Source organism: Phacochoerus africanus, chromosome 3 (assembly GCF_016906955.1).
Source record: "Phacochoerus africanus isolate WHEZ1 chromosome 3, ROS_Pafr_v1, whole genome shotgun sequence".
Classification (NCBI taxonomy): domain Eukaryota; kingdom Metazoa; phylum Chordata; class Mammalia; order Artiodactyla; family Suidae; genus Phacochoerus; species Phacochoerus africanus.
Window position 1 is genome coordinate 26,443,948 of NC_062546.1, and position 16,229 is coordinate 26,460,176.

The window sequence follows — 16,229 nt, forward strand, 5'->3', positions numbered from 1 at the left end:
TGCTCAATAAATGGGAGTGCTTGTTGCTGTTATTATTGCTTAGAATAGGGTGAGTCTTTGCACAGAGGGTATGAGCATCAAGTAGCCAAATGATTAACTTGGAGGAAGGAAAGAATAGCCTTGCCCTTCCCTTGTTCCTAAAGGCAATCAAGGATTTAGGAACACACATCTCCCTGAATTAATTCACTCAAGAGAATAGGTTTGGGGAGTTCCCGTCGTGGCTCAGTGGTTAACGAATCCAACTAGGAACCATGAGGTTGTGGGTTCGATCCCTGGCCTTGCTCAGTGGGTTAGGGATCCAGTGTTGCCATGACCTGTGGTGTAGGTTGCAGACACGGCTCAGATCTGGCGTTCCTGTGGCTCTGGTATAGGCTGGTGGCTACAGCTCCGATTAGACCCCTAGCCTGGGAACCTCCATATGCTGCGGGAGTGGCCCTAGAAAAGGCAAAAAGACAAAAAAAAAAGAATAGGTTTGAATCCCATTTTTGTCACTTCTTTGCCATGTAACTGTTGAGCCAGGTACTTCACCTGTCTGGGCCTCAGTGTCCTCATCTGTAAAATGGGGATACTGGTAGCACCTCCCTCCCAGGCTGCCAAGCGCATGAGCTGAGGTGCCCAAGCTCTTCCTCATTCATTCTGCAGTGCTTAGCAACTACCTGGCCCTGCCTGTGCCTTCAGGGATCTCAGTGAATATTTCTGGGGTGAACCAATGAGGCAGGGCTGGGAACCACGGGGATAAATCAACAGCCCCACAGGGTACCTGTCTCCCTCCACCTGGGTGCCTTGGCTCAGTTAAGCTGCAGAGTGGCCCAGAGGCGGTGTCAGCAGTGCGGAGTTTACCTAGGGTATCTGAGGCCCAGACAGGTGAGTGACATTCTCTAGGTCCACGCCCAGGGGTTCCAGAGCTGGGACTTGAGTGCACTTGGGCCAGACCATATGCTCTTTGCCACTCTGCTGTCCTTCCCCAGTGACTCCAGGTCATTGTCTGGGAGGATGACCCAAACAGGGCCCTTTGGCCTAATCTGGGGAATCAGCCTTGTGCTTTATGTGGGTCTAGAAGGCGGGATTGTGGTTCAGAGCCAGGCGAGCCTTTGCTGAACCCCATCTCCATGTGAGGGGGACAAGAGGGGATCGGTGAGTGCCGTGGGGCCATACAGCGCATGGCTGGGCGCTGGTGGCTGTCCCCTTCCTGGAGCTGTCAAGACAAATAAGCTGAGAGCATTTGCCATCATGTGTGTCTGCGACTGAGGCCCCAAATCCCTAAAGGTGAGATGCTTCCGGAGCCAGAGAGGCCTCCCGGAGGGACCCTGTCATTCGCTTGGGCACATCTCCAGAGAGGCGCACGCCTCCTCCAGGAAGCTCTGGCTGGACAATGCGCCTCTGTGGGAGACCTGAGCCCAATGCCAGGGCCCCAGGCCCAAATCAGCTCCTGCTTCCTGCCCCTTGGCCCCAGCACACTCACTGAAGTCAGCATGTGGGATGCTGCCTCTGCTGGCCTGGCACACCTTGCACCCCACAGGTGACCACGGCCCTGCCCTCAACGCCACTCAGCCCCTGCCCCCACCCCGGGCTGCTCAGCGCCTCTTTGTTCTGGCCTCAGCTCTCTCCAGTGCCCAGGCCTTTGCTTGTGCTGCGTCCTCTTCCTGGAAGGCCTTGTCCGCCCCCAGAAATGCCATCATGCCCTGTGTCCACCAGATGTGCATCAACCCCTGCTCTTGGGCTTCTCGCTGTGTGGCTCTGAGAGAGTGGCTTTCTCTCTGGGAGCTTCTCTTTCCTCAGTGGTAAAATGGGACGGGTTTTGAGGGTCACAGAAGATAGTGTGAAATGCTTGGAATTTAGGAAATGGGAAACGCCGTTAATATTATGGAGCTGTTAGCACGCCTGGCCTTCAAGGCCCAGTTCAAATGCAGTATTTGCATAAAGCTGACTGAGCTTTATGTGAGTTCTCACTAGGTTTACTCACATCCGCAACCCGAGCGTCCTCTGAGGCGCCGCAATGCCTCAGATGCTGTAAACCAAGAGGAGGAGCCAGACGGCCATGCAAGTTGTGGGTCGCCCCACAGGTCATGGGTTGCTCCCGTGGGGGCTCCTGACCCAGACCGAAGTGACCAAAGGGCCAAGAGGGTGAAGGAGGAAGTGCTGTGAAGATACTTCTTAGGGGCCGGCTGTGGTCCCTTCTCCCACGCTCTCCACGAGCACAGCGGGGGTGTCTGCTCCCAGGGCAGGCCTGCAGGGCTGCGGCCCTGGAGCTGAGCTGGGCGATGAACTGGATTCGGTCTCCTTTCTGAAACAGGCAGATGAGCTGACCTGTCATGACACGAGCTGATGTCATGGTGGGCAGGGCGGCTTCTGTGAAGGAAACACACTTCCCTGTGTCCCCTCTAGATGGGGTCAAAGCATGCGCGGGCCTGGTGTGGACCCTGCAGGAGAGAGATCTGGGCTGTGCTGGCTTAAGTCCTTCTCATCATCATCCCCTGGGCGGTGAGGAAAGGGGGCCAGAGAATCAGGGGCTGGGGGCTCAGCCATCGGAGATGCTCCGCCCTCGTCTGGGGCTGCAGCTTGAGAGGCCTGGCATGCAGGTTTGGAAGCCTACCCCCACCCCCAAAGGTGCCCACGAGACTCATCTCTAACCAGTTTTTAACTCTCCAGAGAGTAGGGAGCCGTCTTGCAATCGTATCAGTCCAGGGAACACTTTCCTGCCCTGCCGCCTCTCCTTCCTGCCTGTGCTCCATCCCTGGAGGGAGCCAGAAGGGCGAGGGCCGGGAGGGATGTGTGTGTGTGTATCTGTGCGTACGTCTGTGTGTGTGTGTGTGTCTATGTGTGTGTGTGTCTATATGTGTGTGTCTGTGTGTGTGTGTATGTACGTGTGTGTATGTATCTGTGTGTGTGTCTGTGTGTATCTGCGTGAGTCTGTATGTGTGTGTGTGTGTATATCTGTGTGTGTGTCCGTGTGTATTCGTGTGAGTCTGTATGTATCTGTGTGTGTGTGTGTGTGTGTGTGTATGTGAGTATCCGTATGTGTGTCTGGGTGTCTGTGTCTGTGTGTAGAGAGAGAAAGAGAGAGCGAAAGAGAGAGAGAGAGGCCGCCTCCTCTCCTCTGCCCCTGACAAGCCAGGACATAGAAACCTCAGTTAAGAGCGAGGAGAGTTTGACGTTGGATCAAAGCTGCCCCGACACAGGGAAGAGGCAGAGTGGAGACGACCGTTCCGTCCTACAGATCCCCAAAGCGAGGCCCAGAGAGGAGAAACGAGAGGGGTTATCACCCCTATATTTGAGGTGAGGAAGGTTCTCAGAGAAGGAAGTGACCTGCCCAAGCTTCCTCAGCTGTAAACGGTGGAGCTGGGATTAGGACTCAGTTCTGTCCGCCTCTGGAGCCCTGGTTCTGCCCGTCTGTCCCCGCCACCCTGTCACCTCCAGCTGGGACAAGAGGCGTCCTCTTCTTGGAAATCTGTGGTCCTGCAGAAAACAAGAAAGGGTCTCTGAGGACATGGTGGGGTGAGACAGATGGAAATTTGGGTGACTTGTGGACTCACTGTCTCAGACAGCAAGAAGGAAGTCACTCTTAGGAACTGGCTGGAATGGGTGCAAGTCCCCAGTTTAAAAAGGCTCTTTGTTGGCAGCGAAGATGCCACCGAATGGCAGAAGCTTTCCACCGCTTATGCCGAGACCCCTCGCCTGGTGATGGCAGGTGGAGATGTCCTCAAGGGTCTGGACCAGCAGAAGAAAGTGGGGTGATGGATTAGCAAGGTCTGCCGTCAGCAATGAGGGTGCTATGTCCTTTCTGCCGCCCGCCTACACCCTCAGGGAAAATTTTGCATTCCTTGCAAAATGTCAAAGAGACAACAGAGAAAATCCCTAGACAACACGGCATTTGCTAAGGCCTTCGGACAAGTCAGTTCCTATCCCTGGGCCTCCGTCTCCCCAGCTGTTAGAGGAGGATGCTGGACTCCATGATACTGTGGGTCACGCTGGCTCTGACAGCCTTTGCTTCGAGTAGCGGGAGCTTGGCAAATATGCCGAGAAGGAATGGCCTTTTCCTGCGGGCAAGTTTGTTCTTAGGAAGGCTCCTGTCCATGACCTTTTGTATCTGGTTCTGTCCAAGGAATTGCCGATTGGTGTGGCGAAAATGAACTACGAGGGTAACCAAGCAGGACCCTCTGGAGACCTTCTAGGTCTGACACCCCCCACACCCGCCGCCACCCCACCCAGTGTCCTCCTCCTGCCTCTTATCTGTGGAAAGACTTTAGCCGCCTTCCCCAAGTTCCAAGCATAAAAGTAATCAGGGAAGTAAGAAAATGCAGAAATAAAGGAAAACAGTCAAGCAAGAAAAATAATAATAGTTTAGCCATTAAACAAAATCAAGGACTTTTAGTTCCTCCTCAAGGGCTAGCGACGCTATTCTGAGCCGTATCATTTGAGCGGTTTGCAGACTAAAGCCCCCACCAGGAGGAAGAACTCAACTGTATGCTGCCCACCTGTACATAGACCCCAAAATGGTTGGAACCAGAAGGTGGATGGTGTTGGCAAGGGGACTGTCAGATGGTACACAGCAGCCTGAGGTATAAAGTGGCACTAGCTTAAATGTCCAGCGACAGGGGATCTATTAAATAAATTGTGAGCCTTCAGGCAGCCATCGCAAAACAGTCCACAGAAACTAATTTGAGGCTCTTAACAGGTGAAACGGGAGATAGGTTCTTTCATTTTTTATTATTATTTTTCTCTATCTAGAAGAAATACTGGAAGGAATAGCACCAAAACGGTAACAATGCTTATTTCTTAATTGTGTCATCAGAGGTGACCTTTACCATTTCAGAATTAAAATTTTTTTATACTGAATACTTTTTTTTTTTTTTGATCAGCAAACAACCCCATGAAAAGGCTTGAAAATGAGTAAATAAAGGTTGGGCAGAGAACAAGGGAATGGAGGAAGCCCCGTTCCTTTTTCAGAGCCAGCCCTCGGCCCCCACCAATTCAGGATTCCAGGGAAACACTGGCCCAGATGGATGATGCTGATAGCTGAAACAAAAGCCTGGTCACACCAGTCCCGGAACCACCAGGAAAGGAGAAAAAAGAAATCCGTACTGGAACCTCATGGGCATAATCCCTCTTTTGTGGGACAGGAATAGATTAGATTCAATGCAAATAAACCCTGGCTAAATCTGACTCTTAGCTCTGGGAGAGGCATGGTGGGGTGCGGTGTGAACAAAGATCAGATATGCCCTGCTCTTGTAGGGCTCACAGTTGGAGGTGGAGTGGAGGGAGGGGGTTACTGGGACAGAAAGGAAAGGCACTGGGTCACGTGAGGGTCAAGGCGGGCAGAGGGCGCAGCACTGTGAGTTCCCGCCAACCCCTGGGGGTGGGGGGCACCAGAGTAGGTGGAGGTCAGCTAGGCCTTGGTAAGTAAGTACTCGCAGAAAGGGAAAGCCAGGCTGAGCCATGGTGCTGTAGGTGCAGCGAGCCCAGCCCCTCCTGGAAGTGCTGCCACCGAGGTGGGCACAGGGGTCTTAGCCTGCGAGCCATACAATACACATGGCAGAGTGTGGGGCACCGGCAGAGGGTGTCAGATGAGGGAGCAGGTAGCTTGTCCACTCCCATCTTGAATGTGCCCATTGCCAACAGTGCGGCCCGACGGAGGAGGGGAATAGTTCAGAGAGGGCTTCACGGAAGAGGTGACTTTTGATCTGGGCTGATGATAAAAGGCTGATGTGATGGACGGTTAGGAGGAAGGGCTTTCTAGGTAGAGGGGCAGAGAAAGGGGGTGGGTTTTGGAAAGAGCGATTCTAGGGGCTTGTCTGTATAAGCAGATAGATTGGGTGGGGTGGGTAGGAGGGAGTAGGCTAGTTGCACAGGTAGCTGTAGAAGTCCCAATAAGGGACCCTAGATAGAGAAGGAAAACCTAGGGGACTTTGGGAAATCACCGTAAGTTAATAATTGCTCAAGGGGGCGGTCAGAACAAGGCAGGCTTGCTAGACCAGTGGAGGCAGGTCATTGGGTGGGGGCTGGGGTAAGGCCTGCGTTCAAATTCAGACCAAGGGCAGGAGTTCAAGGACCACCTTCTGCTGATTTGAATAAGCACCAGGACCTTATAGGGTCAAGTACTCTCTTATGGGATCCAAGGAGGAGCTATTATTCCAAGAAAGAGGAAGAGAGGGTCTTTCCCCACCCCCCTTCCCCTTGGATGATAAGACTGTAGCCCACCTAATCCTTGGGGCAAAGCCTCCTTGCCTGGCCGCTTGCACCTCTCACAAGCGCCCTATCTTAATAAATCTATTGCTTGCTTATCACTTTGTCTCTCACTGAGTTCTTTTTGTGCGGAGACACGAAGAACCTGAACTTCAGTGAGTCCAGACATCGGGTGAGTGATTCTAATTTAAAAACTGTGGGTTCAAGTCTCAATCTGGGTTTAGGTTGGGTTCAAGGCATAAGTGCTGCCAGTTTCAGAATCACTGGACAAGGAACCAGGCATGGCTTTCTTTTCTGTTCTTTCCTTTTTTTTCTTTTTAGGGCCACACCTGTGGCATATGGAAGTTCCCGGGCTGGGGTCAAATTGGAGCTGTAGCTGCCGGCCTACACCACAGTCACAGCAATGCCAGACCCAAGCAACATCTGTGACCTATGCCACAGCTTGAAGCCACGCCAGATCCTTAACCCACTGGGCGAGGCCAGGGATCAAACCCTCATCCTCATGAGTAGTAGCCAGATTCTTAACTTGCTGAACCACAACAGGAACTCCAAGCGTGTCTTTCTTGACATAAGAGAAGCCATTTTTGGCTTAAGTCATTTTGTGGTCTAAACCTGGCCACAATGTTTGCCCTTGAACAGGTTTCAGGAATCAGTGATCTTTTTTTTTTTTTTTTTTTACTTTTTAGGGTCACACCTGTTGCATGTGGATGTTCCCAGCCTAGGGATCAAATCAGAGCTGCAGCTGCTGGCGTACACCACAGCCACAGCAATGCCAGATCTGAGCCACTTGAACTCCAGTAATCAGGGATTGTAAGGAATGTCAGAGGCTGCAGGCACGAAGGAAAAGCGGTCAAGAAACAACAGCTGAGGGATAAAATAGAGTCCTGGTTCCTCCCGAAGGGACATACGGAATAATCTATCTCTGAGCTCTGCAGGTAGAGGACGGAACCTGATGTTGACCTTCCTGAATTCAATCAACTAAGGCTTGGCATCTGTCCACCTTGTCCCAACTCTCTGCTTAATTCTCCTCTACTCGAACCCCTTCATGAAAACACATGTACCCTTAGCTTAAAACTTCCCCAGGCTTGCTCTTCCAGAAGACACTGCTTTTGGAAAGATCGCTGGTGTTCTCCTTACTTGCTGCAGGTAATAACAAATCCTTTTTTCTCCCAATCCTTGGCTCGGTTGTGACTTTTGGCTCCACATCCACCCAGAGGCGAACTCGGTTTTCAGGTAACATCTGAGCCTCGTGATGGAACAGAGGGGCTGGCAGGGAAGTGGGTTGGGGCCATTTGCACCAGCAACCAGACCCAGTGTGGGAAGGGTGGGGACGGGACCTTTGGACAAGTGGGGCTGGGGTCCTGATTGCCCCTTGGCTCACCCCAGAAAGCCACAGGCTGCAGTGGAGCCTCCCCAAGGCAGGGGGAGACTCTGGTCTGACCCCCTAAACCAGGCCTCCAGGATCCTGCTTGTGGATGTGCTCTGGCCCCAGTGGACACAAGCTGATTTTCCTACGTCTTTTTTTTTTTTTTCCTTTATTTCATTTTTTCCTTTTTTAATTAATTAATTAATTAACTTATTTTTAATTTTTTCCCTCCCTTATTTTTAATTTTCTCCCTCTCTGTCCTCTTCCCTCTGTCTCCCTTGATCCCAGTCTGCCTCTTAGGGGCCCATGTCAGAGGCCCAGGAGGGGGCTGGGGAGACCTGTGGAGAGCAGGGGACCACCCCCTGCAGTGTGGTCGGGGCAAATGTCCTGCCAGAAGGGGCTCGGGCCCTGCCCTCATCACGGCGGTCTCCGGGCAGCGGCTGACTGGCTCAGTGGTGCACGTGAGAAGGGAACCACACACCCGCACGAGCACTTTCTCTCTTCCCAGGCTCTGTTCTGAGCACCCTGTTAACTTGTTTAACCCTCAAAACTGTCGTGCTGCAGGGAAGCTGAGCGGTGAGATATTCAAAGAAAAGTGATGATTTCAAGCAGAGCCTGGAACCGAGGAAGGAGCTCTCAGTATTAGGATTTCTATTATGATTATTTCATTTGTTATTAGTATTGTTATTGTTGTCTTGTGTATCTATAACTGAAAAAAGGAAAAACTAAGGGCTTTTATAAGTTGGGGTGGTTATGAGAGCTGTTCTTTAGGAGTTCTGCCTGCCTTTAGAAACAGGATCTGGCTGTGTGTTTGTGGGGGGGGGGTCTGGAAAATTGGAGGGGTCCTCTGGGAGTTGAGAGTCCCTGGGTCAGACTTCTGGGACCAGCTGAGACCCCAAATAGGGGATCTCAGTTTGGGGGCTCAGAGTTTCCGCCTTGTCTCCCCTCAAATTGCCATCCTCGGAGTCAGACTCTTGGGGGCAGCCCCCAGCTCACCCCACCTCCATTCTCTCCAGGTCAGGAGTGTGAGGAAAACCGCCCAGGGCAGGGCCAGGAAGGCACCTCCACCTGCATGTGGGGGCTTGTGCAGTTTTAGGTCTGTCCCCAATATTTCTCCCCCACTGCATCATTTCTATTTATTTTTCTTTTTAGGGCCACCCTTGTGGCATATAGAAGTTCCCAAGCTAGGGGTCGCATCACAGCTGCAGCTGCCGGCCTATGCCACAGCCATAGCAATGCCAGATCCGAGCCCCATGTGTGACCTATACCGCAGCTTGAGGCAACACGGGATCCTTAACCCCACTGAGTGAGGCCAGGGATCGAACCCACCTCCTCATGGATACTTGTCGGGTTCACTGCAGAGCCACGACGGGAACTCCACTAGCTGCGTTCTTAACCCACTGAACCACAATGGGAACTCCCCTCACTGTCTTTAGTAACTCAGGACTGGTGGGACAGAAGATGGAGTCAGCCAGCAGGATGGTGGCTCAGTCAGCTAATTGCTATCTACATCCTTTGAGTACAGACACAGTTCTGGTGCTTTGGACACAGCAGGGAGCAAACAGACTCCCCGCCCGCCTCCTGGGACTCCCATTTTCCTGGGGAGACAGAGCGTGAGCCAGAAACAAGGAAACACAAAGCACAGTGCTCAGCTGTCTCGGTCGTGGGGACAGAGACCGAAAATAAAGACTGCGTTTGGGATGCTGGGCTGTACCCCAGAGCACCATCAGGGTTTAAGTGGTCATAGCCTCTTGGGAACCAGATGCCCTCCCCACCCCCCAACACGTCTCTCCTCATTCGACTTTCACATTTTCCAAGTTTGACTTTGGAACACAAACTTTGGGAGCTGATTATATATGAAAGGAGAGGCTGCCTGAAGTACAGGATAGGAGTAGTCCTATCATCTCTGAGGGCTCACTGCCTGCCAGACTGAGCCGCCAGGCTGCAAGTTCCCTGCCATTCACCCCATGGTACAAGTAAGGAAATGGAGGCGCACAAAGGTGGAGAGACTGGCTCAAGGTCACACAGCTGCCGAGACGAGATGCCAGGACTTGAACTTGGGTCCATCGGACTCCGAAACTGGTGCTCTTAATCTTTCAGCATCATCTCCCAAACACCCGCTCTTCGTTCCACCTTCCCCTGCCCGCCACATCTGCATTTACATTTTGCAATACCTGCCACCCCCTGAGGTCACTATGTACTCAACATGCATTTTGGTAAATGGGGTCATGTTTGAATTTCTGCTTCTAACAGGAAATTCTATAACACTGCCCAAAGTGAAAGAACATCATTTCCTAGAAACAGGAGGTGCCAACAGGACTGTAGTGACGATGAATGGCTATAATTAAGTTCATTGAGTACTTATGCACCCCAGTTTGCATGAACCCATTTAACCCCACATGGAGGCCTGAAGGTGGGTGCTCTTTTATCTTCATTCTTCAGATGAGGTCTGGGTGAGCGCCCTTCAGAGAGGTGACATACCTTTTCTAAAGTCACGCTGAAAACAAAGAAGGCATTGGGGCGCTCTGGCTGGGGATGTCATCTGCTCCAGGTGCCCCAGGGAGGATGGGTTGTGTTTGGAGTGGTGTGAAGGACATACCTGAACTCCACGGAGGATTGAGAATAGCAGGTGAATCACTTTCTCACTCCCAGCGAGGCTGTAGAAGGCAACCCTGCTTCTGGAACGTGCTGCACCAGGCTGTCTATCATGCGTGTAGAAAGGCTCAGAGCTCTTTCTGAGTATGCGCAAGCCTGATCCCAAATCTCTTACCCTGTGGGCGGCTGTGCCCAGTGGTACCAGCAAAGGCCCTGAAAACCAAACCGAGTGTTCTCCAATGTCTTTGCACATTTTCTGGAATCGAGACCCCCCTGGACTCTGACTGTCTTGCTCTTTGCTCATCTGGACTTCCTGGAGGCTGGGAGGGGTGCACTGGGACCCACCTGGCACCTCCCTCGGAATCACCCCATGGGAGGTTCCCGGGCATCTTAGTTACCAGTCCTTCTGGAGAGGAGAAGGAGGAATCAGTGGGCACCTGGGGTGGGGGCATCGCAGGAACCCTTGCAACGCTCCCCTTTGTGTTGGGAAGGGACATTCAGGATGCCTTCTGCCCTCATCCCAATGCACTTTTCTGTATTTTCAGCATCTGCTGTTCTTGGGAAGAGGCTGTTCCAGTCTTTCGCAGGGGGCCTGCCTTCTGGCTGTTCCTACTCATCCCTCACCTCTCCCTTCGCCTTGTGAGTCTCCCCACAAATGCCATCTCTGGCCTCGCTCCTCCACAGCCCCTGCCAGCCTCTCCTCCCCACCCCCCAGGCCTCATCATTTGAGGCTGAGGTGGCTGTAGCAGCCTCCTCACTCGCCTCCCCAGTCTGGTCCGGCCTCCTCACGTTTTGTCTCTGAGCTGTTGCCAGAGCCCTCAAATATTCTTAAGGCAGTTTTCAAACCCAGAGCACTTAGCTTTACAGCTAAATTTTGCCACCTAAGTTCTGCCCACCCATCATACCTGTTTGATGCATTTCAAACTAAGTTGCAGATGTCAGTACCCTTTCTGCTAAGTACTTAGCCTACATATCGTGACCTGGAGTTCAACACTTGCTTGCAGTGGGGCTTTCACTCCAGAGGAGGCCTGGGTGCACCTGTCTCTGGTGGTCTGGCACCTGGGTTCACCAGCTGCTTCCTCCATGACACCCAAGTTCAAGCCAACAAGATCAAAGTCGTGTGCCCATGAATGAGAAAGTGGCCCCCCGGGGCCCCCAAGATCGACTCCCTGGGTCTGTCTCCAAAAAAGTTGGTGATGACATTGCCCAGGCAACTGGGAACTTGGAGGGTCTCAGGATTATAGTGGGACTGACCGTGCAGGACACAGGTCCAGACAGAGGGGTGCCTGATCATCACAGCCCTCAAGGAACCATGAGGTGACAAAAAGAAGCAGAAAAACATTTAGCACAAAGGGAATATCACCTCCGATAAGACGGTCAACATTGCCTGCTAGGTCGTTAGCCAGAGAACTCTGGGGGCTGCCCAGTCTGTGGGCTGCAATGGAAAAACTTTCAACATGCAATGAAAAGCACAGATCTCAAGTTTCGCATTTCATGAGATTTAGCAAATACACACCCCCTGCCACCTGTGTAACCCAAACCTCTTCAAGATACAGAATTTCACCATCACCTCAAAAAGTTCCCTTAAGCGCTTTGACAGCCAATTCCCCACCCTGTCCCCACCATGGGGGGTGGGTTCTGGTTTTTTCCCACTGTAAATTAGTTTTGTCTGTTTTTGGTCTTCATGTAAGTGGAACATGCAGTATGGACTCTGTTGCATCTGGCTTATTTCACTAGCCTGAAGTGATCTTATTTACTTATTTATGTGCATATTGTCTGCTCCCTTCCCCCTGCCACCAGATGGGGAGCTCTTGATCTTGAACTTCCAGCCTCCAGAACTGTGAGAAAATAAATTTCTGTTGTTCAAGGCATCCAGTCTGTAGTATTTTGCTATGGCAGTCCCAGCAAATGGATGCCATCATAATTCATGGGAACCTTAGAAAACTAACTAGAATCCCTGGTGTGGCAGATGATTATGAGACCTTAACTGATATTCAGAGTACTATCCATTCTCCATTGTCTTAAACCTCAGCCCACGCAGCTGGCTGGTCCCCTGCATGGATGATACCATACCAGACACTCGGTGTTAGATCTGCTGGTAACAGGTCATACATACATTTGTTAGGGACCATTGAATGAAACTGTCCACCTTGGCCAGGCATGATAATAGCCACTTGCTTGAGTTGTCTCACAGCTGAGGGCCCTGATAAGGAATACGGTGCTGCCCTGAAGACTAACCCAGAGGATCTGGGAGGGACCAATAGGAGGGAGGAGATGACCAACCACCCAGGATCCTTGGTGCTGGAATCCATCTTGGCTGAGAGGTGCACGCGCCATCAGGAAGGACCCTGGGCCAGATCAAGTTCAGGCCAAGTGAGACGACTGACCAGAGACGATCCAGAAACTAACCCTGTTCCCATTAAACCGGAGACTGCGAGCCATGTGGCAGAGGAGTTCTCCTGGGTTCCCGCACCTGCTGCTCTCCGCCCGGGTGCCCCTTCCCTATAAGGTCTCCTGCTTTGTCAGCACGTGTGTCTCCTCAGACAATTCATTTCCAATTCTCGGGCCGTGGAAGGGGGTCCCCCTTCTTGCAACACATTCCGTGGCAGTTACTAGGTCAGCCTTGACACTCCCAATCTCTAAATCCTATTTCTTCCAGGCCCCTGACTAAATTATGAAGCCGTTTGTCTCAGCTTATGAGTCATAAATATTTGGCTATTTTTCTCTTTTCTTGAAGTGGATGACCAAGTGTGCAGCCTTTGCTCACTCTCATTCTTGTCTTTCAGGGTCACCCCTGAGTGGGGCTATGGTGAGACAGCATCCACCTTCAGCTTACCCTGACACACAGAGCCCACCCCTTCATGGACCAAGTTCAGGTTTTTCCCTCCTCCAGCATCTGGTCATAGGGAAGGCTTTATGTGGCCATCGGTGTGAACTGAGGGGCAAGTGTTGGTGCAACACTAGTAGGTGACATAGGTCACACAGCAAGGGGTGTTTGGGTCATCTGTTCATGCAGCTTACTTATGCCCACTGGCCCTTGAGCCTGAGCTAGATGTATCACTTTTACCTGATTAGGCGTTGCTGTTGGTCTCGCCTTACGACGTGGTGGATAACAGTGCCCAGTGCATGATGGGAAGTTCTGGCCTCAAGGTCAGTTGATGGCACATGGTCAGGAGGCCCTGTTTTTTGCCTTCTTTTGTTTGTTTCTGTTATTTGGCCATGCCTGTGGTATGTAGAAATTCCTGTGCCAGGGATCAAACCCACACCGTAGCAGTGACCCAAGCTGCTGCAGTGACAATGCTGGATCCATAACCTGCTGTGCCACAAGGGAACAACAGGTGCCCCTTCCTTATCAGGGCCCAGTAACATGACAGGAGCTGTTTTTTGTTTTTTCTTTTTTCTTTTTTGCTTTTTACGGCTGCACCTGTGGCATATGGAAGTTCCCAGGCTAGGGGTTGAATCGGAGCTACAGCTGCTGACCTACGCCACAGTCACAGCAACTCCAGATCCAAGCTGTGTCTGTGACCTACACCACAGCTCACAGCAACACTGGATGCCCAACCCACCGTGCAAGGCCAGGGATTGAACCCACATCCTCGTGGATACAAGTCAGGTTCATTTCTGCTGTGCCACAAATGGAAACTCCAATAGGACCTATTTTTTTCTGACAGTGTACAAGTCTCTGCTGCTGATGGCATGGCCTTGCTCCAGAACTCTGGCGGTCTTCTCTGTGACTACCTCACTGGGGTTTGTCAAATGCCCCACCTGGCATTTTTATCTATCACAGATACTTCTAGTACCATGGGGTCTGCCTGATCATGTAGCTCAAGCAACAGCGCTGCCTGAACTGCATCCTGGAGCTGCTACAGAGCCCTAGATTGCTCTGGGGCCCACTTAAAACTAGCACAGAGTAGATGTTCAATAAATATTCCCCTCTCTGGGGGAACGGAGGACAGAGCAGGAGGTACATATGCAAATGCCACTAGGGTAAGGATGACACCAAAAAATGACAGGAATTCCAGTTAAATTTGGATTTCAGATAAAGATGAATAATTTATAAAGTATGTTTCATGAAATATTTGGGACATACACACAAACATTCATTTTTTATCTGAAATTCAAACACAACTAGGCATCCTGTATTTTTATTAGTAGATCAAGCAACTCTGCTTGTGAAGCCAAGCATTTAATAGCATAAGACAATTCGGTATGATGGGAGTGGTGGAATAGGTGAGTGCATTTACAATCAGTACCCAACTGGGGAATAATCAGTACTTAAAGTAATTTAAAGTAGAAATGAAAAATAATGCACTAGATTTGGCTGGAGGATGATGAGTTTGCAGACTCTGGCAAGCTTAGGCTCTAAGTTTGACTTCCAGGATTTGAATCCTGGATCCGGTGCTCACAGGCTGTATGAGCTTGCACTTAAAGTCTTCATCACTGTGAGGATTAAGTATGATCCTGCATTTCAAAATTTTTGCAGGGTGCTAGGCCCACCATTACTGCTAAATAAATGTTTATCTTCAGGAGGTTTGCTAGGTTGCCACTCAACAGCTCCCTCTAGTGGCCACAGGGCATCTGTGCAAGCATTGGTACAGGGATAGGGTCCTGGAGGTCTACCTGGCTTCAGGCTGGTCAGAATTTGGAGGACGGGTCCTCAGGCTCCCCAGATTGCAATTATTCGCATACCACCTCCATGATTTCTACCACATACCAGCCACTGTTACCTGTATTTACTTAATATTCTCCTTTGAATTGTCACTTTTCCCCTTCCTTTCTTTTTCTTTCTTTCTCGCTCTCTCCCTCTCTCTTTCTTCCTGGCTTTTTAGGGCCACATCCGCAGCATGGAAGTTCCCAAGCTAAAGGTCAAATTGGAACTTCAGCTGCCAGTCTACACCACAGGTATAGCAACCCAGGATCCAAGCCATGTCTGCCACCTACACCACAGCTCACGGCAATGCCAGTGAGTGAGGCCAGGGATTGAACCCACATTCTCGTGGATAGCATTCGGGTTTACTACCGCTGAGCCGAGACGGGAACTCCAATTGTCTCCCTATTTTTAAAGGAAACTTAAAAAGTTTGTAATAGGAAAGTTCGCAATTTTTAAAGTCCCAGCATCAATTTTCAGAAATACAGGGTAACCACAAAGTAGAAAACGTGAAACAGAAAAATATAAAATTTTACAGGGCAATGTGCTGAAAAGAACTGGAAGCTCTCTCTCTTTCTCAAGACAGAGTATAGTGGCAGCACCTCGAGCAGTAAAGACAGGTCAGCTGCCAGCTGAGACTTTCTTCTTGCTGCAGTCAGAAGGGAAGAAGGTGCAGCAACATGGATGCAACTAGGGAATCTCATGCTAAGTGAAGTAAGTCAGAAAGAGAAAGACAAATACCATATGATAGCACCTATATGTGAAATCTAAAATATGCCACCAATGAACCTATCAATAGAACAGAAACGGACTCACAGACATAAAGAACAGACTTGTGGTTGCCAAGGGGAAGGGGAGAGGGAGTGGGATGGACTGGGATTTGCGGGTTAGTAGATGCAACTATTACATTTAGAATGGAGAAGCAAGAAAGTCCTACTGTATAGCACAGGGAACTATATCCAGTGTCTTGGGATAGACAATGATGGAAGATAATATGAGAAAAAGAATGTATATATATGCATGACTGGGTCACTCTGTTATGTAGCAGAAATTGACTCAACATTGTAAATCAGCTATACTTTAATAAAAAAAATTTTAAAGGAAGGGAAAAGAATTTATAAAAAGAACAAAAACATTTTCCCTTTGTGGTTCAAAGTTATTTCATGCTCTGTCTAAAGTCATCTCACATACCAGGGGAAGCACCATCCCCACTGAAGCAGACACTGACAGGGAGCAGACACTGACAGACAGCAGAGAGGTTGAAACTGTGCCCTTTATCTCCACTTTAATCAGAGTATTTCTACTTTTATCTGATTTGAATGTGTGTGGGAAGGAAAAAAATGCTACTAAACAAACAATCAAAACAACAGTAATACAAAACCCCAATACTGGATTGCACCCCCTTCCACCTCTAGGAAGGCTGAAGATTTTATCGAG